The sequence below is a fragment of the Lepus europaeus genome, unplaced genomic scaffold (assembly GCF_033115175.1).
Source record: "Lepus europaeus isolate LE1 unplaced genomic scaffold, mLepTim1.pri SCAFFOLD_35, whole genome shotgun sequence".
In the NCBI taxonomy this organism is placed as follows: Eukaryota; Metazoa; Chordata; class Mammalia; order Lagomorpha; family Leporidae; genus Lepus; species Lepus europaeus.
In genome coordinates, this window is record NW_026909223.1 from 2,998,701 (window position 1) to 3,026,467 (window position 27,767).

Consider the following 27,767-nt stretch of genomic DNA (forward strand, 5'->3'; position numbering starts at 1 on the left):
GAACTCCAGTAAACAGCTGCTTTCTACACAAAGGATAGAGAACTCCGGTACACTGCTTCTATCTATATCCAGGTAGCGGAGCTGCCATAAGCGGCGTCTCCTACACTCAGGATATAGAAATCCCAATTACTGCGTATGCCTTATGCCAGGCTACAGAACTCCTAGAAACAGTTTCTCTCTACACCCAAAAACAGAACTCTGGCAAACTGTGTCGAACTACAAGCACGATACAGAACTCCAATAAGCTGCATCTGCCACATTCAGCATACAGAAAACCCGCGTATAGCGAATACATGCCCATAGGCTACAGAATTCTTGGAAACAGCTTGTCCCTAAATTCTGATACAGAACTTCGTTAAACTGCGTCTCTCTAATTCTAGGTTACAGATCTCCCATAAGCTGCGTCGGCTACACTCAGGCTACTGGAATCCCATATACAGCGTATGCCTTCTCTCAGACTACAGAAGTCTTGGAAACAGCTTCTCTCTACATTCAACATACAGAACTACTGGAAACTGCATCTCTCTACACTTAGGGTATAGAACTCCCGAATGCTGCATCTGCTACACGCAGTATACAGAATACCCACATATAGCGAATGCCTAATTCCAGGACACAGAACTCCTGGAAACAGCTCCGCTCTACAACAAGGATAAGGAACTCCGGTAAACTGATTCTCTCTCTATCCAGGTAGCAGAGCTCCCAGAAGCGGCGTCCCCTACACTCAGCATAGAGAAAACCCGCATATAGCGAATGCCTCATTCCATGCTACAGGACTCCAGTAAACAGCTGCTTTCTACACAAAGGATAGAGAACTCCGGTACACTGCTTCTATCTATATCCAGGTAGCGGAGCTGCCATAAGCGGCGTCTCCTACACTCAGGATGCAGAAATCCCAATTACTGCGTATGCCTTATGCCAGGCTACAGAACTCCTAGAAACAGTTTCTCTCTACACCCAAAAACAGAACTCTGGCAAACTGTGTCGAACTACAAGCGTGATACAGAACTCCAATAAGCTGCATCTGCCACACTCAGCATACAGAAAACCCGCGTATAGCGAATACATGCCCATAGGCTACAGAATTCTTGGAAACAGCTTGTCCCTACATTCTGATACAGAACTTCGGTAAACTGCATCTCTCTAATTCTAGGTTACAGACTCCCATAAGCTGCGTCGGCTACACTCAGGCTACAGGAATCCCATATACAGCGTATGCCTACTCTCAGACTACAGAAGTCTTGGAAATAGCTTCTCTCTACATTCAACATACAGAACTAATGGAAACTGCATCTCTCTACACTTAGGGTATAGAACTCCCGAATGCTGCATCTGCTACACGCAGTATACAGAATACCCACATATAGCGAATGCCTAATTCCAGGACACAGAACTCCTGGAAACAGCTCCGCTCTACAACAAGGATAAGGAACTCCGGTAAACTGATTCTCTCTCTATCCAGGTAGCAGAGCTCCCAGAAGCGGCGTCTCCTACACTCAGCATAGAGAAAACCCGCATATAGCGAATGCCTCATTCCAGGCTACAGAACTCCAGTAAACAGCTGCTTTCTACACAAAGCATAGAGAACTCCAGTAAACTGCTTCTATCTATATCCAGGTAGCAGAGCTCCCACAAGCGGCGTCTCCTACACTCAGCATACAGAAAACCCGCATATATGTAATGCCTCATTCCAGGCTACAAAACACCAGTAAACAGCTGCTCTCTACACAAAGCATAGAGAACTCTGGTAAACTGCTTCTCTCTATATCCAGGAAGCGGAGCTCCCATAAGCGGCGTCTCCCACACTCAGGATACAGAAATCCCAATGACTGCGTATGCCTCTTGCCAGGCTACAGAACTCTTGGAAACAGTTTCTCTCTACACCCATATACAGAACTCTGGCAAACTGTGTCTCACTACATTCAAGATACAGAACTTCCATAAGCTGCATCTGCCACACTCAGCATACAGAAAACCCGCATATAGCGAATACCTGCTCATACGCTGCAGAATTCTTGGAAACAGCTTCTCCCTACACTCTGATACAGAACTTCGCTAAAAGGTAACTTTCTAATTCAGGGTTACAGAACTCCCATAAGCTGAATCGGCTACACTCAGGCTACAGGAATCCCGTATAGAGCGTATGCCTACTCTCAGACTACAGAACTCTTGGAAACAGCTTCTCTCTACATTCAACATACAGAACTACTGGAAACTTCATCTCTGTACACTTAGGGTATAGAATTCCCAAAAGCTGCATCTGCTACACTCAGCATAGAGAAAACCCGCATATAGCGAATGCCTCATTCCATGCTACAGAACTCCAGTAAACAGCTGCTTTCTACACAAAGGATAGAGAACTCCGGTACACTGCTTCTATCTATATCCAGGTAGCGGAGCTGCCATAAGCGGCGTCTCCTACACTCAGGATATAGAAATCCCAATTACTGCGTATGCCTTATGCCAGGCTACTGAACTCCTAGAAACAGTTTCTCTCTACACCCAAAAACAGAACTCTGGCAAACTGTGTCGAACTACAAGCACGATACAGAACTCCAATAAGCTGCATCTGCCACATTCAGCATACAGAAAACCCGCGTATAGCGAATACATGCCCATAGGCTACAGAATTCTTGGAAACAGCTTGTCCCTACATTCTGATACAGAACTTCGGTAAACTGCGTCTCTCTAATTCTAGGTTACAGATCTCCCATAAGCTGCGTCGGCTACACTCAGGCTACTGGAATCCCATATACAGCGTATGCCTTCTCTCAGACTACAGAACTCTTGGAAACAGCTTCTCTCTACATTCAACATACAGAACTACTGGAAACTGCATCTCTCTACACTTAGGGTATAGAACTCCCGAATGCTGCATCTGCTACACGCAGTATACAGAATACCCACATATAGCAAATGCCTAATTCCAGGACACAGAACTCCTGGAAACAGCTCCGCTCTACAACAAGGGTAAGGAACTCCGGTAAACTGATTCTCTCTCTATCCAGGTAGCAGAGCTCCCAGAAGCGGCGTCTCCTACACTCAGCATAGAGAAAACCCGCATATAGCGAATGCCTCATTCCAGGCTACAGAACTCCAGTAAAAAGCTGCTTTCTACACAAAGCATAGAGAACTCCAGTAAACTGCTTCTATCTATATCCAGGTAGCAGAGCTCCCACAAGCGGCGTCTCCTACACTCAGCATACAGAAAACCCGCATATATGTAATGCCTCATTCCAGGCTACAAAACACCAGTAAACAGCTGCTCTCTACACAAAGCATAGAGAACTCTGGTAAACTGCTCTCACTATATCCAGGTAGCGGAGCTCCCATAAGCGGCGTCTCCCACACTCAGGATACAGAAATCCCAATGACTGCGTATGCCTCAAGCCAGGCTACAGAACTCTTGGAAACAGTTTCTCTCTACACCCATATACAGAACTCTGGCAAACTGTGTCTCAGTACATTCAAGATACAGAACTTCCATAAGCCTCGTCTGCCACACTCAGCATACAGAAAACCCGCATATAGCGAATACCTGCTCATACGCTGCAGAATTCTTGGAAACAGCTTCTCCCTACACTCTGATACAGAACTTCGCTAAAATGTAACTTTCTAATTCAGGGTTACAGAACTCCCATAAGCTGAATCGGCTACACTAAGGCTACAGGAATCCCGTATAGAGCGTATGCCTACTCTCAGACTACAGAACTCTTGGAAACTGCTTCTTTCTACATTCAACATACAGAACTACTGGAAACTGCATCTCTCTACACTTAGGGTATAGAATTCCCAAAAGCTGCATCTGCTACACTCAGCATAGAGAAAACCCGCATATAGCGAATGCCTCATTCCATGCTACAGAACTCCAGTAAACAGCTGCTTTCTACACAAAGGATAGAGAACTCCGGTACACTGCTTCTATCTATATCCAGGTAGCGGAGCTGCCATAAGCGGCGTCTCCTACACTCAGGATATAGAAATCCCAATTACTGCGTATGCCTTATGCCAGGCTACAGAACTCCTAGAAACAGTTTCTCTCTACACCCAAAAACAGAACTCTGGCAAACTGTGTCGAACTACAAGCATGATACAGAACTCCAATAAGCTGCATCTGCCACATTCAGCATACAGAAAACCCGCGTATAGCGAATACATGCCCATAGGCTACAGAATTCTTGGAAACAGCTTGTCCCTACATTCTGATACAGAACTTCGTTAAACTGCGTCTCTCTAATTCTAGGTTACAGATCTCCCATAAGCTGCTTCGGCTACACTCAGGCTACAGGATTCCCATATACAGCGTATGCCTACTCTCAGACTACAGAACTCTTGGAAACAGCTTCTCTCTGCATTCAACATACAGAACTAATGGAAACTGCATCTCTCTACACTTAGGGTATAGAACTCCTGAATGCTGCATCTGCTACACGCAGTATACAGAATACCCACATATAGCGAATGCCTAATTCCAGGACACAGAACTCCTGGAAACAGCTCCGCTCTACAACAAGGGTAAGGAACTCCGGTAAACTGATTCTCTCTCTATCCAGGTAGCAGAGCTTCCATAAGCGCCGAAACCTACACTCAGCATAGAGAATACCTGCATATAGCGAATGCCTCATTACAGGCTACAGAAATCCAGTAAACAGCTGCTTTCTACACAAAGCATAGAGAACTCCAGTAAACTGCTTCTATCTATATCCAGGTAGCAGAGCTCCCACAAGCGGCGTCTCCTACACTCAGCATACAGAAAACCCGCATATATGTAATGCCTCATTCCAGGCGACAAAACACCAGTAAACAGCTGCTCTCTACACAAAGCATAGAGAACTCTGGTAAACTGCTTCTCTCTATATCCAGGTGGCGGAGCTCCCATAAGCGGCGTCTCCCACACTCAGGATACAGAAATCCCAATGACTGCGTATGCCTCTTGCCAGGCTACAGAACTCTTGGAAACAGTTTCACTCTACACCCATATACAGAACTCTGGCAAACTGTGTCTCAGTACATTCAAGATACAGAACTTCCATAAGCTGCGTCTGCCACACTCAGCATACAGAAAACCCGCATATAGCGAATACCTGCTCATACGCTGCAGAATTCTTGGAAACAGCTTCTCCCTACACTCTGATACAGAACTTCGCTAAAAGGTAACTTTCTAATTCAGGGTTACAGAACTCCCATAAGCTGAATCGGCTACACTCAGGCTACTGGAATCCCATATAGAGCGTATGCCTACTCTCAGACTACAGAACTCTTGGAAACAGCTTCTCTCTACATTCAACATACAGAACTACTGGAAACTGCATCTCTCTACACTTAGGGTATAGAACTCCCGAATGCTGCATCTGCTACACGCAGTATACAGAATACCCACATATAGCGAATGCCTAATTCCAGGACACAGAACTCCTGGAAACAGCTCCGCTCTACAACAAGGATAAGGAACTCCGGTAAACTGATTCTCTCTCTATCCAGGTAGCAGAGCTCCCAGAAGCGGCGTCCCCTACACTCAGCATAGAGAAAACCCGCATATAGCGAATGCCTCATTCCATGCTACAGAACTCCAGTAAACAGCTGCTTTCTACACAAAGGATAGAGAACTGCGGTACACTGCTTCTATCTATATCCAGGTAGCGGAGCTGCCATAAGCGGCGTCTCCTACACTCAGGATGCAGAAATCCCAATTACTGCGTATGCCTTATGCCAGGCTACAGAACTCCTAGAAACAGTTTCTCTCTACACCCAAAAACAGAACTCTGGCAAACTGTGTCGAACTACAAGCGCGATACAGAACTCCAATAAGCTGCATCTGCCACACTCAGCATACAGAAAACCCGCGTATAGCGAATACATGCCCATAGGCTACAGAATTCTTGGAAACAGCTTGTCCCTACATTCTGATACAGAACTTCGGTAAACTGCATCTCTCTAATTCTAGGTTACAGACTCCCATAAGCTGTGTCGGCTACACTCAGGCTACAGGAATCCCATATACAGCGTATGCCTACTCTCAGACTACAGAAGTCTTGGAAACAGCTTCTCTCTACATTCAACATACAGAACTAATGGAAACTGCATCTCTCTACACTTAGGGTATAGAACTCCCGAATGCTGCATCTGCTACACGCAGTATACAGAATACCCACATATAGCGAATGCCTAATTCCAGGACACAGAACTCCTGGAAACAGCTCCGCTCTACAACAAGGATAAGGAACTCCGGTAAACTGATTCTCTCTCTATCCAGGTAGCAGAGCTCCCAGAAGCGGCTTCTCCTACACTCAGCATAGAGAAAACCCGCATATAGCGAATGCCTCATTCCAGGCTACAGAACTCCAGTAAACAGCTGCTTTCTACACAAAGCATAGAGAACTCCAGTAAACTGCTTCTATCTATATCCAGGTAGCAGAGCTCCCACAAGCGGCGTCTCCTACACTCAGCATACAGAAAACCCGCATATATGTAATGCCTCATTCCAGGCTACAAAACACCAGTAAACAGCTGCTCTCTACACAAAGCATAGAGAACTCTGGTAAACTGCTTCTCTCTATATCCAGGAAGCGGAGCTCCCATAAGCAGCATCTCCCACACTCAGGATACAGAAATCCCAATGACTGCGTATGCCTCTTGCCAGGCTACAGAACTCTTGGAAACAGTTTCTCTCTACACCCATATACAGAACTCTGGCAAACTGTGTCTCAGTACATTCAAGATACAGAACTTCCATAAGCTGCATCTGCCACACTCAGCATACAGAAAACCCGCATATAACGAATACCTGCTCATACGCTGCAGAATTCTTGGAAACAGCTTCTCCCTACACTCTGATACAGAACTTCGCTAAAATGTAACTTTCTAATTCAGGGTTACAGAACTCCCATAAGCTGAATCGGCTACACTCAGGCTACAGGAATCCCGTATAGAGCGTATGCCTACTCTCAGACTACAGAACTCTTGGAAACTGCTTCTCTCTACATTCAACATACAGAACTACTGGAAACTGCATCTCTCTACACTTAGGGTATAGAATTCCCAAAAGCTGCATCTGCTACACTCAGCATAGAGAAAACCCGCATATAGCGAATGCCTCATTCCATGCTACAGAACTCCAGTAAACAGCTGCTTTCTACACAAAGGATAGAGAACTCCGGTACACTGCTTCTATCTATATCCAGGTAGCGGAGCTGCCATAAGCGGCGTCTCCTACACTCAGGATATAGAAATCCCAATTACTGCGTATGCCTTATGCCAGGCTACAGAACTCCTAGAAACAGTTTCTCTCTACACCCAAAAACAGAACTCTGGCAAACTGTGTCGAACTACAAGCACGATACAGAACTCCAATAAGCTGCATCTGCCACATTCAGCATACAGAAAACCCGCGTATAGCGAATACATGCCCATAGGCTACAGAATTCTTGGAAACAGCTTGTCCCTACATTCTGATACAGAACTTCGGTAAACTGCGTCTCTCTAATTCTAGGTTACAGATCTCCCATAAGCTGCGTCGGCTACACTCAGGCTACAGGAATCCCATATACAGCGTATGCCTACTCTCAGACTACAGAAGTCTTGGAAACAGCTTCTCTCTACATTCAACATACAGAACTACTGGAAACTGCATCTCTCTACACTTAGGGTATAGAACTCCCGAATGCTGCATCTGCTACACGCAGTATAAAGAATACCCACATATAGCGAATGCCTAATTCCAGGACACAGAACTCCTGGAAACAGCTCCGCTCTACAACAAGGATAAGGAACTCCGGTAAACTGATTCTCTCTCTATCCAGGTAGCAGAGCTTCCATAAGCGCCGAAACCTACACTCAGCATAGAGAATACCTGCATATAGCGAATGCCTCATTCCAGGCTACAGAACTCCAGTAAACAGCTGCTTTCTACACAAAGCATAGAGAACTCCAGTAAACTGCTTCTATCTATATCCAGGTAGCAGAGCTCCCACAAGCGGCGTCTCCTACACTCAGCATACAGAAAACCCGCATATATGTAATGCCTCATTCCAGGCGACAAAACACCAGTAAACAGCTGCTCTCTACACAAAGCATAGAGAACTCTGGTAAACTGCTTCTCTCTATATCCAGGTGGCGGAGCTCCCATAAGTGGCGTCTCCCACACTCAGGATACAGAAATCCCAATGACTGCGTATGCCTCTTGCCAGGCTACAGAACTCTTGGAAACAGTTTCACTCTACACCCATATACAGAACTCTGGCAAACTGTGTCTCAGTACATTCAAGATACAGAACTTCCATAAGCTGCGTCTGCCACACTCAGCATACAGAAAACCCGCATATAGCGAATACCTGCTCATACGCTGCAGAATTCTTGGAAACAGCTTCTCCCTACACTCTGATACAGAACTTCGCTAAAATGTAACTTTCTAATTCAGGGTTACAGAACTCCCATAAGCTGAATCGGCTACACTCAGGCTACTGGAATCCCATATACAGCGTATGCCTACTCTCAGACTACAGAACTCTTGGAAACAGCTTCTCTCTACATTCAACATACAGAACTAATGGAAACTGCATCTCTCTACACTTAGGGTATAGAACTCCCGAATGCTGCATCTGCTACACGCAGTATACAGAATACCCACATATAGCGAATGCCTAATTCCAGGACACAGAACTCCTGGAAACAGCTCCGCTCTACAACAAGGATAAGGAACTCCGGTAAACTGATTCTCTCTCTATCCAGGTAGCAGAGCTCCCAGAAGCGGCGTCCCCTACACTCAGCATAGAGAAAACCCGCATATAGCGAATGCCTCATTCCATGCTACAGAACTCCAGTAAACAGCTGCTTTCTACACAAAGGATAGAGAACTCCGGTACACTGCTTCTATCTATATCCAGGTAGCGGAGCTGCCATAAGCGGCGTCTACTACACTCAGGATGCAGAAATCCCAATTACTGCGTATGCCTTATGCCAGGCTACAGAACTCCTAGAAACAGTTTCTCTCTACACCCAAAAACAGAACTCTGGCAAACTGTGTCGAACTACAAGCACGATACAGAACTCCAATAAGCTGCATCTGCCACACTCAGCATACAGAAAATCCGCGTATAGCGAATACATGCCCATAGGCTACAGAATTCTTGGAAACAGCTTGTCCCTACACTCTGATACAGAACTTCGCTAAAATGTAACTTTCTAATTCAGGGTTACAGAACTCCCATAAGCTGCGTCGGCTACACTCAGGCTACAGGAATCCCATATACAGCGTATGCCTACTCTCAGACTACAGAACTCTTGGAAACAGCTTCTCTCTGCATTCAACATACAGAACTAATGGAAACTGCATCTCTCTACACTTAGGGTATAGAACTCCCGAATGCTGCATCTGCTACACGCAGTATACAGAATACCCACATATAGCGAATGCCTAATTCCAGGACACAGAACTCCTGGAAACAGCTCCGCTCTACAACAAGGGTAAGGAACTCCGGTAAACTGATTCTCTCTCTATCCAGGTAGCAGAGCTCCCAGAAGCGGCGTCTCCTACACTCAGCATAGAGAAAACCCGCATATAGCGAATGCCTCATTCCAGGCTACAGAACTCCAGTAAACAGCTGCTTTCTACACAAAGCATAGAGAACTCCAGTAAACTGCTTCTATCTATATCCAGGTAGCAGAGCTCCCACAAGCGGCGTCTCCTACACTCAGCATACAGAAAACCCGCATATATGTAATGCCTCATTCCAGGCTACAAAACACCAGTAAACAGCTGCTCTCTACACAAAGCATAGAGAACTCTGGTAAACTGCTCTCACTATATCCAGGTAGCGGAGCTCCCATAAGCGGCGTCTCCCACACTCAGGATACAGAAATCCCAATGACTGCGTATGCCTCTTGCCAGGCTACAGAACTCTTGGAAACAGTTTCACTCTACACCCATATACAGAACTCTGGCAAACTGTGTCTCAGTACATTCAAGATACAGAACTTCCATAAGCTGCGTCTGCCACACTCAGCATACAGAAAACCCGCATATAGCGAATACCTGCTCATACGCTGCAGAATTCTTGGAAACAGCTTCTCCCTACACTCTGATACAGAACTTCGCTAAAAGGTACTTTGTAATTCAGGGTTACAGAACTCCCATAAGCTGAATCGGCTACACTCAGGCTACTGGAATCCCATATACAGCGTATGCCTACTCTCAGACTACAGAACTCTTGGAAACAGCTTCTCTCTACATTCAACATACAGAACTACTGGAAACTGCATCTCTCTACACTTAGGGTATAGAACTCCCGAATGCTGCATCTGCTACACGCAGTATACAGAATACCCACATATAGCGAATGCCTAATTCCAGGACACAGAACTCCTGGAAACAGCTCCGCTCTACAACAAGGATAAGGAACTCCGGTAAACTGATTCTCTCTCTATCCAGGTAGCAGAGCTCCCAGAAGCGGCGTCCCATACACTCAGCATAGAGAAAACCCGCATATAGCGAATGCCTCATTCCATGCTACAGAACTCCAGTAAACAGCTGCTTTCTACACAAAGGATAGAGAACTCCGGTACACTGCTTCTATCTATATCCAGGTAGCGGAGCTGCCATAAGCGGCGTCTCCTACACTCAGGATGCAGAAATCCCAATTACTGCGTATGCCTTATGCCAGGCTACAGAACTCCTAGAAACAGTTTCTCTCTACACCCAAAAACAGAACTCTGGCAAACTGTGTCGAACTACAAGCGCGATACAGAACTCCAATAAGCTGCATCTGCCACACTCAGCATACAGAAAACCCGCGTATAGCGAATACATGCCCATAGGCTACAGAATTCTTGGAAACAGCTTGTCCCTACATTCTGATACAGAACTTCGGTAAACTGCATCTCTCTAATTCTAGGTTACAGATCTCCCATAAGCTGCGTCGGCTACACTCAGGCTACAGGAATCCCATATACAGCGTATGCCTACTCTCAGACTACAGAAGTCTTGGAAACAGCTTCTCTCTACATTCAACATACAGAACTAATGGAAACTGCATCTCTCTACACTTAGGGTATAGAACTCCCGAATGCTGCATCTGCTACACGCAGTATACAGAATACCCACATATAGCGAATGCCTAATTCCAGGACACAGAACTCCTGGAAACAGCTCCGCTCTACAACAAGGATAAGGAACTCCGGTAAACTGATTCTCTCTCTATCCAGGTAGCAGAGCTCCCAGAAGCGGCGTCTCCTACACTCAGCATAGAGAAAACCCGCATATAGCGAATGCCTCATTCCAGGCTACAGAACTCCAGTAAACAGCTGCTTTCTACACAAAGCATAGAGAACTCCAGTAAACTGCTTCTATCTATATCCAGGTAGCAGAGCTCCCACAAGCGGCGTCTCCTACACTCAGCATACAGAAAACCCGCATATATGTAATGCCTCATTCCAGGCTACAAAACACCAGTAAACAGCTGCTCTCTACACAAAGCATAGAGAACTCTGGTAAACTGCTTCTCTCTATATCCAGGTAGCGGAGCTCCCATAAGCGGCGTCTCCCACACTCAGGATACAGAAATCCCAATGACTGCGTATGCCTCTTGCCAGGCTACAGAACTCTTGGAAACAGTTTCTCTCTACACCCATATACAGAACTCTGGCAAACTGTGTCTCACTACATTCAAGATACAGAACTTCCATAAGCCTCGTCTGCCACACTCAGCATACAGAAAACCCGCATATAGCGAATACCTGCTCATACGCTGCAGAATTCTTGGAAACAGCTTCTCCCTACACTCTGATACAGAACTTCGCTAAAATGTAACTTTCTAATTCAGGGTTACAGAACTCCCATAAGCTGAATCGGCTACACTCAGGCTACAGGAATCCCGTATAGAGCGTATGCCTACTCTCAGACTACAGAACTCTTGGACACTGCTTCTCTCTACATTCAACATACAGAACTACTGGAAACTGCATCTCTCTACACTTAGGGTATAGAATTCCCAAAAGCTGCATGTGCTACACTCAGCATAGAGAAAACCCGCATATAGCGAATGCCTCATTCCATGCTACAGAACTCCAGTAAACAGCTGCTTTCTACACAAAGGATAGAGAACTCCGGTACACTGCTTCTATCTATATCCAGGTAGCGGAGCTGCCATAAGCGGCGTCTCCTACACTAAGGATATAGAAATCCCAATTACTGCGTATGCCTTATGCCAGGCTACAGAACTCCTAGAAACAGTTTCTCTCTACACTCAAAAACAGAACTCTGGCAAACTGTGTCGAACTACAAGCACGATACAGAACTCCAATAAGCTGCATCTGCCACATTCAGCATACAGAAAACCCGCGTATAGCGAATACATGCCCATAGGCTACAGAATTCTTGGAAACAGCTTGTCCCTACATTCTGATACAGAACTTCGTTAAACTGCGTCTCTCTAATTCTAGGTTGCAGATCTCCCATAAGCTGCGTCGGCTACACTCAGGCTACAGGAATCCCATATACAGCGTATGCCTACTCTCAGACTACAGAACTCTTGGAAACAGCTTCTCTCTACATTCAACATACAGAACTAATGGAAACTGCATCTCTCTACACTTAGGGTATAGAACTCCCGAATGCTGCATCTGCTACACGCAGTATACAGAATACCCACATATAGCGAATGCCTAATTCCAGGACACAGAACTCCTGGAAACAGCTCCGCTCTACAACAAGGATAAGGAACTCCGGTAAACTGATTCTCTCTCTATCCAGGTAGCAGAGCTTCCATAAGCGCCGAAACCTACACTCAGCATAGAGAAAACCTGCATATAGCGAATGCCTCATTACAGGCTACAGAAATCCAGTAAACAGCTGCTTTCTACACAAAGCATAGAGAACTCCAGTAAACTGCTTCTATCTATATCCAGGTAGCAGAGCTCCCACAAGCGGCGTCTCCTACACTCAGCATACAGAAAACCCGCATATATGTAATGCCTCATTCCAGGCTACAAAACACCAGTAAACAGCTGCTCTCTACACAAAGCATAGAGAACTCTGGTAAACTGCTTCTCTCTATATCCAGGTGGCGGAGCTCCCATAAGCGGCGTCTCCCACACTCAGGATACAGAAATCCCAATGACTGCGTATGCCTCTTGCCAGGCTACAGAACTCTTGGAAACAGTTTCTCTCTACACCCATATACAGAACTCTGGCAAACTGTGTCTCAGTACATTCAAGATGCAGAACTTCCATAAGCTGCGTCTGCCACCCTCAGCATACAGAAAACCCGCATATAGCGAATACCTGCTCATACGCTGCAGAATTCTTGGAAACAGCTTCTCCCTACACTCTGATACAGAACTTCGCTAAAATGTAACTTTCTAATTCAGGGTTACAGAACTCCCATAAGCTGAATCGGCTACACTCAGGCTACTGGAATCCCATATAGAGCGTATGCCTACTCTCAGACTACAGAACTCTTGGAAACAGCTTCTCTCTACATTCAACATACAGAACTACTGGAAACTGCATCTCTCTACACTTAGGGTATAGAACTCCCGAATGCTGCATCTGCTACACGCAGTATACAGAATACCCACATATAGCGAATGCCTAATTCCAGGACACAGAACTCCTGGAAACAGCTCCGCTCTACAACAAGGATAAGGAACTCCGGTAAACTGATTCTCTCTCTATCCAGGTAGCAGAGCTCCCAGAAGCGGCGTCCCCTACACTCAGCATAGAGAAAACCCGCATATAGCGAATGCCTCATTCCATGCTACAGAACTCCAGTAAACAGCTGCTTTCTACACAAAGGATAGAGAACTCCGGTACACTGCTTCTATCTATATCCAGGTAGCGGAGCTGCCATAAGCGGCGTCTCCTACACTCAGGATGCAGAAATCCCAATTACTGCGTATGCCTTATGCCAGGCTACAGAACTCCTAGAAACAGTTTCTCTCTACACCCAAAAACAGAACTCTGGCAAACTGTGTCGAACTACAAGCGCGATACAGAACTCCAATAAGCTGCATCTGCCACACTCAGCATACAGAAAACCCGCGTATAGCGAATACATGCCCATAGGCTACAGAATTCTTGGAAACAGCTTGTCCCTACATTCTGATACAGAACTTCGGTAAACTGCATCTCTCTAATTCTAGGTTACAGACTCCCATAAGCTGCGTCGGCTACACTCAGGCTACAGGAATCCCATATACAGCGTATGCCTACTCTCAGACTACAGAAGTCTTGGAAACAGCTTCTCTCTACATTCAACATACAGAACTAATGGAAACTGCATCTCTCTACACTTAGGGTATAGAACTCCCGAATGCTGCATCTGCTACACGCAGTATACAGAATACCCACATATAGCGAATGCCTAATTCCAGGACACAGAACTCCTGGAAACAGCTCCGCTCTACAACAAGGATAAGGAACTCCGGTAAACTGATTCTCTCTCTATCCAGGTAGCAGAACTCCCAGAAGCGGCGTCTCCAACACTCAGCATAGAGAAAACCCGCATATAGCGAATGCCTCATTCCAGGCTACAGAACTCCAGTAAACAGCTGCTTTCTACACAAAGCATAGAGAACTCCAGTAAACTGCTTCTATCTATATCCAGGTAGCAGAGCTCCCACAAGCGGCGTCTCCTACACTCAGCATACAGAAAACCCGCATATATGTAATGCCTCATTCCAGGCTACAAAACACCAGTAAACAGCTGCTCTCTACACAAAGCATAGAGAACTCTGGTAAACTGCTTCTCTCTATATCCAGGAAGCGGAGCTCCCATAAGCGGCGTCTCCCACACTCAGGATACAGAAATCCCAATGACTGCGTATGCCTCTTGCCAGGCTACAGAACTCTTGGAAACAGTTTCTCTCTACACCCATATACAGAACTCTGGCAAACTGTGTCTCACTACATTCAAGATACAGAACTTCCATAAGCTGCATCTGCCACACTCAGCATACAGAAAACCCGCATATAACGAATACCTGCTCATACGCTGCAGAAATCTTGGAAACAGCTTCTCCCTACACTCTGATACAGAACTTCGCTAAAATGTAACTTTCTAATTCAGGGTTACAGAACTCCCATAAGCTGAATCCGCTACACTCAGGCTACAGGAATCCCGTATAGAGCGTATGCCTACTCTCAGACTACAGAACTCTTGGAAACTGCTTCTCTCTACATTCAACATACAGAACTACTGGAAACTGCATCTCTCTACACTTAGGGTATAGAATTCCCAAAAGCTGCATCTGCTACACTCAGCATAGAGAAAACCCGCATATAGCGAATGCCTCATTCCATGCTACAGAACTCCAGTAAACAGCTGCTTTCTACACAAAGGATAGAGAACTCCGGTACACTGCTTCTATCTATATCCAGGTAGCGGAGCTGCCATAAGCGGCGTCTCCTACACTCAGGATATAGAAATCCCAATTACTGCGTATGCCTTATGCCAGGCTACAGAACTCCTAGAAACAGTTTCTCTCTACACCCAAAAACAGAACTCTGGCAAACTGTGTCGAACTACAAGCACGATACAGAACTCCAATAAGCTGCATCTGCCACATTCAGCATACAGAAAACCCGCGTATAGCGAATACATGCCCATAGGCTACAGAATTCTTGGAAACAGCTTGTCCCTACATTCTGATACAGAACTTCGGTAAACTGCGTCTCTCTAATTCTAGGTTACAGATCTCCCATAAGCTGCGTCGGCTACACTCAGGCTACAGGAATCCCATATACAGCGTATGCCTTCTCTCAGACTACAGAACTCTTGGAAACAGCTTCTCTCTTCATTCAACATACAGAACTACTGGAAACTGCATCTCTCTACACTTAGGGTATAGAACTCCCGAATGCTGCATCTGCTACACGCAGTATACAGAATACCCACATATAGCGAATGCCTAATTCCAGGACACAGAACTCCTGGAAACAGCTCCGCTCTACAACAAGGATAAGGAACTCCGGTAAACTGATTCTCTCTCTATCCAGGTAGCAGAGCTCCCAGAAGCGGCGTCTCCTACACTCAGCATAGAGAAAACCCGCATATAGCGAATGCCTCATTCCAGGCTACAGAACTCCAGTAAACAGCTGCTTTCTACACAAAGCATAGAGAACTCCAGTAAACTGCTTCTATCTATATCCAGGTAGCAGAGCTCCCAGAAGCGGCGTCTCCTACACTCAGCATACAGAAAACCCGCATATATGTAATGCCTCATTCCAGGCTACAAAACACCAGTAAACAGCTGCTCTCTACACAAAGCATAGAGAACTCTGGTAAACTGCTTCTCACTATATCCAGGTAGCGGAGCTCCCATAAGCGGCGTCTCCCACACTCAGGATACAGAAATCCCAATGACTGCGTATGCCTCTTGCCAGGCTACAGAACTCTTGGAAACAGTTTCTCTCTACACCCATATACAGAACTCTGGCAAACTGTGTCTCAGTACATTCAAGATACAGAACTTCCATAAGCCTCGTCTGCCACACTCAGCATACAGAAAACCCGCATATAGCGAATACCTGCTCATACGCTGCAGAATTCTTGGAAACAGCTTCTCCCTACACTCTGATACAGAACTTCGCTAAAATGTAACTTTCTAATTCAGGGTTACAGAACTCCCATAAGCTGAATCGGCTACACTCAGGCTACAGGAATCCCGTATAGAGCGTATGCCTACTCTCAGACTACAGAACTCTTGGAAACTGCTTCTCTCTACATTCAACATACAGAACTACTGGAAACTGCATCTCTCTACACTTAGGGTATAGAATTCCCAAAAGCTGCATCTGCTACACTCAGCATAGAGAAAACCCGCATATAGCGAATGCCTCATTCCATGCTACAGAACTCCAGTAAACAGCTGCTTTCTACACAAAGGATAGAGAACTCCGGTACACTGCTTCTATCTATATCCAGGTAGCGGAGCTGCCATAAGCGGCGTCTCCTACACTCAGGATATAGAAATCCCAATTACTGCGTATGCCTTATGCCAGGCTACAGAACTCCTAGAAACAGTTTCTCTCTACACCCAAAAACAGAACTCTGGCAAACTGTGTCGAACTACAAGCACGATACAGAACTCCAATAAGCTGCATCTGCCACATTCAGCATACAGAAAACCCGCGTATAGCAAATACATGCCCATAGGCTACAGAATTCTTGGAAACAGCTTGTCCCTACATTCTGATACAGAACTTCGTTAAACTGCGTCTCTCTAATTCTAGGTTACAGATCTCCCAGAAGCTGCGTCGGCTACACTCAGGCTACAGGAATCCCATATACAGCGTATGCCTACTCTCAGACTACAGAACTCTTGGAAACAGCTTCTCTCTACATTCAACATACAGAACTAATGGAAACTGCATCTCTCTACACTTAGGGTATAGAACTCCCGAATGCTGCATCTGCTACACGCAGTATACAGAATACCCACATATAGCGAATGCCTAATTCCAGGACACAGAACTCCTGGAAACAGCTCCGCTCTACAACAAGGATAAGGAACTCCGGTAAACTGATTCTCTCTCTATCCAGGTAGCAGAGCTTCCAAAAGCGCCGAAACCTACACTCAGCATAGAGAAAACCTGCATATAGCGAATGCCTCATTACAGGCTACAGAAATCCAGGAAACAGCTGCTTTCTACACAAAGCATAGAGAACTCCAGTAAACTGCTTCTATCTATATCCAGGTAGCAGAGCTCCCACAAGCGGCGTCTCCTACACTCAGCATACAGAAAACCCGCATATATGTAATGCCTCATTCCAGGCTACAAAACACCAGTAAACAGCTGCTCTCTACACAAAGCATAGAGAACTCTGGTAAACTGCTTCTCTCTATATCCAGGTGGCGGAGCTCCCATAAGCAGCGTCTCCCACACTCAGGATACAGAAATCCCAATGACTGCGTATGCCTCTTGCCAGGCTACAGAACTCTTGGAAACAGTTTCACTCTACACCCATATACAGAACTCTGGCAAACTGTGTCTCACTACATTCAAGATACAGAACTTCCATAAGCTGCGTCTGCCACACTCAGCATACAGAAAACCCGCATATAGCGAATACCTGCTCATACGCTGCAGAATTCTTGGAAACAGCTTCTCCCTACACTCTGATACAGAACTTCGCTAAAATGTAACTTTCTAATTCAGGGTTACAGAACTCCCATAAGCTGAATCGGCTACACTCAGGCTACTGGAATCCCATATACAGCGTATGCCTACTCTCAGACTACAGAACTCTTGGAAACAGCTTCTCTCTACATTCAACATACAGAACTACTGGAAACTGCATCTCTCTACACTTAGGGTATAGAACTCCCGAATGCTGCATCTGCTACACGCAGTATACAGAATACCCACATATAGCGAATGCCTAATTCCAGGACACAGAACTCCTGGAAACAGCTCCGCTCTACAACAAGGATAAGGAACTCCGGTAAACTGATTCTCTCTCTATCCAGGTAGCAGAGCTCCCAGAAGCGGCGTCCCCTACACTCAGCATAGAGAAAACCCGCATATAGCGAATGCCTCATTCCATGCTACAGAACTCCAGTAAACAGCTGCTTTCTACACAAAGGATAGAGAACTCCGGTACACTGCTTCTATCTATATCCAGGTAGCGGAGCTGCCATAAGCGGCGTCTCCTACACTCAGGATGCAGAAATCCCAATTACTGCGTATGCCTTATGCCAGGCTACAGAACTCCTAGAAACAGTTTCTCTCTACACCCAAAAACAGAACTCTGGCAAACTGTGTCGAACTACAAGCGCGATACAGAACTCAAATAAGCTGCATCTGCCACACTCAGCATACAGAAAACCCGCGTATAGCGAATACATGCCCATAGGCTACAGAATTCTTGGAAACAGCTTGTCCCTACATTCTGATACAGAACTTCGGTAAACTGCATCTCTCTAATTCTAGGTTACAGACTCCCATAAGCTGCGTCGGCTACACTCAGGCTACAGGAATCCCATATACAGCATATGCCTACTCTCAGACTACAGAACTCTTGGAAACAGCTTCTCTCTACATTCAACATACAGAACTAATGGAAACTGCATCTCTCTACACTTAGGGTATAGAACTCCCGAATGCTGCATCTGCTACACGCAGTATACAGAATACCCACATATAGCGAATGCCTAATTCCAGGACACAGAACTCCTGGAAACAGCTCCGCTCTACAACAAGTATAAGGAACTCCGGTAAACTGATTCTCTCTCTATCCAGGTAGCAGAGCTCCCAGAAGCGGCGTCTCCTACACTCAGCATAGAGAAAACCCGCATATAGCGAATGCCTCATTCCAGGCTACAGAACTCCAGTAAACAGCTGCTTTCTACACAAAGCATAGAGAACTCCAGTAAACTGCTTCTATCTATATCCAGGTAGCAGAGCTCCCACAAGCGGCGTCTCCTACACTCAGCATACAGAAAACCCGCATATATGTAATGCCTCATTCCAGGCTACAAAACACCAGTAAACAGCTGTTCTCTACACAAAGCATAGAGAACTCTGGTAAACTGCTTCTCTCTATATCCAGGAAGCGGAGCTCCCATAAGCGGCGTCTCCCACACTCAGGATACAGAAATCCCAATGACTGCGTATGCCTCTTGCCAGGCTACAGAACTCTTGGAAACAGTTTCTCTCTACACCCATATACAGAACTCTGGCAAACTGTGTCGAACTACATTCAAGATACAGAACTTCCATAAGCTGCATCTGCCACACTCAGCATACAGAAAACCCGCATATAACGAATACCTGCTCATACGCTGCAGAATTCTTGGAAACAGCTTCTCCCTACACTCTGATACAGAACTTCGCTAAAATGTAACTTTCTAATTCAGGGTTACAGAACTCCCATAAGCTGAATCGGCTACACTCAGGCTACAGGAATCCCGTATAGAGTGTATGCCTACTCTCAGACTACAGAACTCTTGGAAACAGCTTCTCTCTACATTCAACATACAGAACTACTGGAAACTGCATCTCTCTACACTTAGGGTATAGAATTCCCAAAAGCTGCATCTGCTACACTCAGCATAGAGAAAACCCGCATATAGCGAATGCCTCATTCCATGCTACAGAACTCCAGTAAACAGCTGCTTTCTACACAAAGGATAGAGAACTCCGGTACACTGCTTCTATCTATATCCAGGTAGCGGAGCTGCCATAAGCGGCGTCTCCTACACTCAGGATATAGAAATCCCAATTACTGCGTATGCCTTATGCCAGGCTACAGAACTCCTAGAAACAGTTTCTCTCTACACCCAAAAACAGAACTCTGGCAAACTGTGTCGAACTACAAGCACGATACAGAACTCCAATAAGCTGCATCTGCCACATTCAGCATACAGAAAACCCGCGTATAGCGAATACATGCCCATAGGCTACAGAATTCTTGGAAACAGCTTGTCCCTACATTCTGATACAGAACTTCGGTAAACTGCGTCTCTCTAATTCTAGGTTACAGATCTCCCATAAGCTGCGTCGGCTACACTCAGGCTACTGGAATCCCATATACAGCGTATGCCTTCTCTCAGACTACAGAACTCTTGGAAACAGCTTCTCTCTACATTCAACATACAGAACTACTGGAAACTGCATCTCTCTACACTTAGGGTATAGAACTCCCGAATGCTGCATCTGCTACACGCAGTATACAGAATACCCACATATAGCGAATGCCTAATTCCAGGACACAGAACTCCTGGAAACAGCTCCGCTCTACAACAAGGATAAGGAACTCCGGTAAACTGATTCTCTCTCTATCCAGGTAGCAGAGCTCCCAGAAGCGGCGTCTCCTACACTCAGCATAGAGAAAACCCGCATATAGCGAATGCCTCATTCCAGGCTACAGAACTCCAGTAAACAGCTGCTTTCTACACAAAGCATAGAGAACTCCAGTAAACTGCTTCTATCTATATCCAGGTAGCAGAGCTCCCAGAAGCGGCGTCTCCTACACTCAGCATACAGAAAACCCGCATATATGTAATGCCTCATTCCAGGCTACAAAACACCAGTAAACAGCTGCTCTCTACACAAAGCATAGAGAACTCTGGTAAACTGCTTCTCACTATATCCAGGTAGCGGAGCTCCCATAAGCGGCGTCTCCCACACTCAGGATACAGAAATCCCAATGACTGCGTATGCCTCTTGCCAGGCTACAGAACTCTTGGAAACAGTTTCTCTCTACACCCATATACAGAACTCTGGCAAACTGTGTCTCACTACATTCAAGATACAGAACTTCCATAAGCCTCGTCTGCCACACTCAGCATACAGAAAACCCGCATATAGCGAATACCTGCTCATACGCTGCAGAATTCTTGGAAATAGCTTCTCCCTACACTCTGATACAGAACTTCGCTAAAATGTAACTTTCTAATTCAGGGTTACAGAACTCCCATAAGCTGAATCGGCTACACTCAGGCTACAGGAATCCCGTATAGAGCGTATGCCTACTCTCAGACTACAGAACTCTTGGAAACTGCTTCTCTCTACATTCAACATACAGAACTACTGGAAACTGCATCTCTCTACACTTAGGGTATAGAATTCCCAAAAGCTGCATCTGCTACACTCAGCATAGAGAAAACCCGCATATAGCGAATGCCTCATTCCATGCTACAGAACTCAAGTAAACAGCTGCTTTCTACACAAAGGATAGAGAACTCCGGTTCACTGCTTCTATCTATATCCAGGTAGCGGAGCTGCCATAAGCGGCGTCTCCTACACTCAGGATATAGAAATCCCAATTACTGCGTATGCCTTATGCCAGGCTACAGAACTCCTAGAAACAGTTTCTCTCTACACCCAAAAACAGAACTCTGGCAAACTGTGTCGAACTACAAGCACGATACAGAACTACAATAAGCTGCATCTGCCACATTCAGCATACAGAAAACCCGCGTATAGCGAATACATGCCCATAGGCTACAGAATTCTTGGAAACAGCTTGTCCCTACATTCTGATACAGAACTTCGCTAAAATGTAACTTTCTAATTCAGGGTTACAGAACTCCCATAAGCTGAATCCGCTACACTCAGGCTACAGGAATCCCGTATAGAGCGTATGCCTACTCTCAGACTACAGAACTCTTGGAAACAGCTTCTCTCTACATTCAACATACAGAACTACTGGAAACTGCATCTCTCTACACTTAGATGACAGAACTCCAGAAAGCTGCATCTGCTACACGCAGTATACAGAATACCCACATATAGCGAATGCCTAATTCCAGGACACAGAACTCCTGGAAACAGCTCCGCTCTACAACAAGGATAAGGAACCTCGGTAAACTGATTCTCTCTCTATCCTGGTAGCAGAGCTCCCAGAAGCGGCGTCTCCTACACTCAGCATAGAGAAAACCCGCATATAGCGAATGCCTCATTCCAGGCTACAGAACTCCAGTAAACAGCTGCTTTCTACACAAAGCATAGAGAACTCCAGTGAACTGCTTCTATCTATATCCAGGTAGCAGAGCTCCCACAAGCGGCGTCTCCTACACTCAGCATACAGAAAACCCGCATATATGTAATGCCTCATTCCAGGCTACAAAACACCAGTAAACAGCTGCTCTCTACACAAAGCATAGAGAACTCTGGTAAACTGCTTCTCTCTATATCCAGGTAGCGGAGCTCCCATAAGCGGCGTCTCCCACACTTTTGAAACAGAAATCCCAATGACTGCGTATGCCTCTTGCCAGGCTACAGAACTTTTGGAAACAGTTTCTCTCTACACCCATATACAGAACTCTGGCAAACTGTGTCTCAGTACATTCAAGATACAGAACTTCCATAAGCCTCGTCTGCCACACTCAGCATACAGAAAACCCGCATATAGCGAATACCTGCTCATACGCTGCAGAATTCTTGGAAACAGCTTCTCCCTACACTCTGATACAGAACTTCGCTAAAATGTAACTTTCTAATTCAGGGTTACAGAACTCCCATAAGCTGAATCGGCTACACTCAGGATACAGGAATCCCGTATAGAGCGTATGCGTACTCTTAGACTACAGAACTCTTGGAAACAGCTTCTCTCTACATTCAACATACAGAACTACTGGAAACTGCATCTCTCTACACTTAGGGTATAGAATTCCCAAAAGCTGCATCTGCTACACTCAGCATAGAGAAAACCCGCATATAGCGAATGCCTCATTCCATGCTACAGAACTCCAGTAAACAGCTGCTTTCTACACAAAGGATAGAGAACTCCGGTACACTGCTTCTATCTATATCCAGGTAGCGGAGCTGCCATAAGCGGCGTCTCCTACACTCAGGATATAGAAATCCCAATTACTGCGTATGCCTTATGCCAGGCTACAGAACTCCTAGAAACAGTTTCTCTCTACACCCAAAAACAGAACTCTGGCAAACTGTGTCGAACTACAAGCACGATACAGAACTCCAATAAGCTGCATCTGCCACACTCAGCATACAGAAAACCCGCGTATAGCGAATACATGCCCATAGGCTACAGAATTCTTGGAAACAGCTTGTCCCTACATTCTGATACAGAACTTCGTTAAACTGCGTCTCTCTAATTCTAGGTTACAGATCTCCCATAAGCTGCGTCGGCTACACTCAGGCTACAGGAATCCCATATACAGCGTATGCCTACTCTCAGACTACAGAACTCTAGGAAACAGCTTCTCTCTACATTCAACATACAGAACTAATGGAAACTGCATCTCTCTACACTTAGGGTATAGAACTCCCGAATGCTGCATCTGCTACACGCAGTATACAGAATACCCACATATAGCGAATGCCTAATTCCAGGACACAGAACTCCTGGAAACAGCTCCGCTCTACAACAAGGATAAGGAACTCCGGTAAACTGATTCTCTCTCTATCCAGGTAGCAGAGCTCCCAGAAGCGCCGTCACCTACACTCAGCATAGAGAAAACCAACATATCGCGAATGCCTCATTACAGGCTACAGAAATCCAGTAAACAGCTGCTTTCTACACAAAGCATAGAGAACTCCAGTAAACTGCTTCTATCTATATCCAGGTAGCAGAGCTCCCACAAGCGGCGTCTCCTACACTCAGCATACAGAAAACCCGCATATATGTAATGCCTCATTCCAGGCTATAAAACACCAGTAAACAGCTGCTCTCTACACAAAGCATAGAGAACTCTGGTAAACTGCTTCTCTCTATATCCAGGTAGCGGAGCTCCCATAAGCGGCGTCTCCCACACTCAGGATACAGAAATCCCAATGACTGCGTATGCCTCTTGCCAGGCTACAGAACTCTTGGAAACAGTTTCTCTCTACACCCAAAAACAGAACTCTGGCAAACTGTGTCTCACTACATTCAAGATACAGAACTTCCATAAGCTGCATCTGCTACACTCAGCATACAGAAAACCCACATATAGCGAATACCTGCTCATACGCTGCAGAATTCTTGGAAACAGCTTCTCCCTACACTCTGATACAGAACTTCGCTAAAATGTAACTTTCTAATTCAGGGTTACAGAACTCCCATAAGCTGAATCGGCTACACTCAGGCTACAGGAATCCCGTATAGAGCGTATGCGTACTCTTAGACTACAGAACTCTTGGAAACAGCTTCTCTCTACATTCAACATACAGAACTACTGGAAACTGCATCTCTCTACACTTAGGGTATAGAATTCCCAAAAGCTGCATCTGCTACACTCAGCATAGAGAAAACCCGCATATAGCGAATGCCTCATTCCATGCTACAGAACTCCAGTAAACAGCTGCTTTCTACACAAAGGATAGAGAACTCCGGTACACTGCTTCTATCTATATCCAGGTAGCGGAGCTGCCATAAGCGGCGTCTCCTACACTCAGGATATAGAAATCCCAATTACTGCGTATGCCTTATGCCAGGCTACAGAACTCCTAGAAACAGTTTCTCTCTACACCCAAAAACAGAACTCTGGCAAACTCTGTCGAACTACAAGCACGATACAGAACTCCAATAAGCTGCATCTGCCACACTCAGCATACAGAAAACCCGCGTATAGCGAATACATGCCCATAGGCTACAGAATTCTTGGAAACAGCTTGTCCCTACATTCTGATACAGAACTTCGGTAAACTGCGTCTCTCTAATTCTAGGTTACAGATCTCCCATAAGCTGCGTCGGCTACACTCAGGCTACAGGAATCCCATATACAGCGTATGCCTACTCTCAGACTACAGAACTCTTGGAAACAGCTTCTCTCTACATTCAACATACAGAACTACTGGAAACTGCATCTCTCTACACTTAGGGTCTAGAACTCCCGAATGCTGCATCTGCTACACGCAGTATACAGAATACCCACATATAGCGAATGCCTAATTCCAGGACACAGAACTCCTGGAAACAGCTCCGCTCTACAACAAGGATAAGGAACTCCGGTAAACTGATTCTCTATCCAGGTAGCAGAGCTCCCAGAAGCGCCGTCACCTACACTCAGCATAGAGAAAACCCACATATAGCGAATGCCTCATTACAGGCTACAGAAATCCAGTAAACAGCTGCTTTCTACACAAAGCATAGAGAACTCCAGTAAACTGCTTCTATCTATATCCAGGTAGCAGAGCTCCCACAAGCGGCGTCTCCTACACTCAGCATACAGAAAACCCGCATATATGTAATGCCTCATTCCAGGCTATAAAACACCAGTAAACAGCTGCTCTCTACACAAAGCATAGAGAACTCTGGTAAACTGCTTCTCTCTATATCCAGGTAGCGGAGCTCCCATAAGCGGCGTCTCCCACACTCAGGATACAGAAATCCCAATGACTGCGTATGCCTCTTGCCAGGCTACAGAACTCTTGGAAACAGTTTCTCTCTACACCCAAAAACAGAACTCTGGCAAACTGTGTCTCACTACATTCAAGATACAGAACTTCCATAAGCTGCATCTGCTACACTCAGCATACAGAAAACCCACATATAGCGAATACCTGCTCATACGCTGCAGAATTCTTGGAAACAGCTTCTCCCTACACTCTGATACAGAACTTCGCTAAAATGTAACTTTCTAATTCAGGGTTACAGAACTCCCATAAGCTGAATCGGCTACACTCAGGCTACTGGAATCCCATATACAGCGTATGCCTACTCTCAGACTACAGAACTCTTGGAAACAGCTTCTCTCTACATTCAACATACAGAACTACTGGAAACTGCATCTCTCTACACTTAGATGACAGAACTCCAGAAAGCTGCATGTGCTACACTCAGCATACAGAATACCCACATACAGCGAATGCCTAATTCCAGGATATAGAACTCCTGGAATCAGCTCCTCTCTACAACAAGGATAGGGAACTCCGGTAAAACGCTTCTCTCTATATCCAGGTAGCAGAGCTTCCATAAGCGCCGTCTCCTACACTCAGCATAGAGAAAACCTGCATATAGCGAATGCCTCATTCCATGCTACAGAACTCCAGTAAACAGCTGCTTTCTACACAAAGGATAGAGAACTCCGGTACACTGCTTCTATCTATATCCAGGTAGCGGAGCTGCCATAAGCGGCGTCTCCTACACTCAGGATATAGAAATCCCAATTACTGCGTATGCCTTATGCCAGGCTACAGAACTCCTAGAAACAGTTTCTCTCTACACCCAAAAACAGAACTCTGGCAAACTGTGTCGAACTACAAGCACGATACAGAACTCCAATAAGCTGCATCTGCCACATTCAGCATACAGAAAACCCGCGTATAGCGAATACATGCCCATAGGCTACAGAATTCTTGGAAACAGCTTGTCCCTACATTCTGATACAGAACTTCGTTAAACTGCGTCTCTCTAATTCTAGGTTACAGATCTCCCATAAGCTGCGTCGGCTACACTCAGGCTACAGGAATCCCATATACAGCGTATGCCTACTCTCAGACTACAGAACTCTTGGAAACAGCTTCTCTCTACATTCAACATACAGAACTAATGGAAACTGCATCTCTCTACACTTAGGGTATAGAACTCCCGAATGCTGCATCTGCTACACGCAGTATACAGAATACCCACATATAGCGAATGCCTAATTCCAGGACACAGAACTCCTGGAAACAGCTCCGCTCTACAACAAGGATAAGGAACTCCGGTAAACTGATTCTCTCTCTATCCAGGTAGCAGAGCTTCCATAAGCGCCGTCACCTACACTCAGCATAGAGAAAACCCGCATATAGCGAATGCCTCATTACAGGCTACAGAAATCCAGTAAACAGCTGCTTTCTACACAAAGCATAGAGAACACCAGTAAACTGCTTCTATCTATATCCAGGTAGCAGAGATCCCACAAGCGGCGTCTCCTACACTCAGCATACAGAAAACCCGCATATATGTAATGCCTCATTCCAGGCGACAAAACACCAGTAAACAGCTGCTCTCTACACAAAGCATAGAGAACTCTGGTAAACTGCTTCTCTCTATATCCAGGTAGCGGAGCTCCCATAAGCGGCGTCTCCCACACTTTTGAAACAGAAATCCCAATGACTGCGTATGCCTCTTGCCAGGCTACAGAACTCTTGGAAACAGTTTCTCTCTACACCCATATACAGAACTCTGGCAAACTGTGTCTCACTACATTCAAGATACAGAACTTCCATAAGCTGCATCTGCTACACTCAGCATACAGAAAACCCGCATATAGCGAATACCTGCTCATACGCTGCAGAATTCTTGGAAACAGCTTCTCCCTACACTCTGATACAGAACTTCGCTAAATGTAACTTTCTAATTCAGGGTTACAGAACTCCCATAAGCTGAATCGGCTAC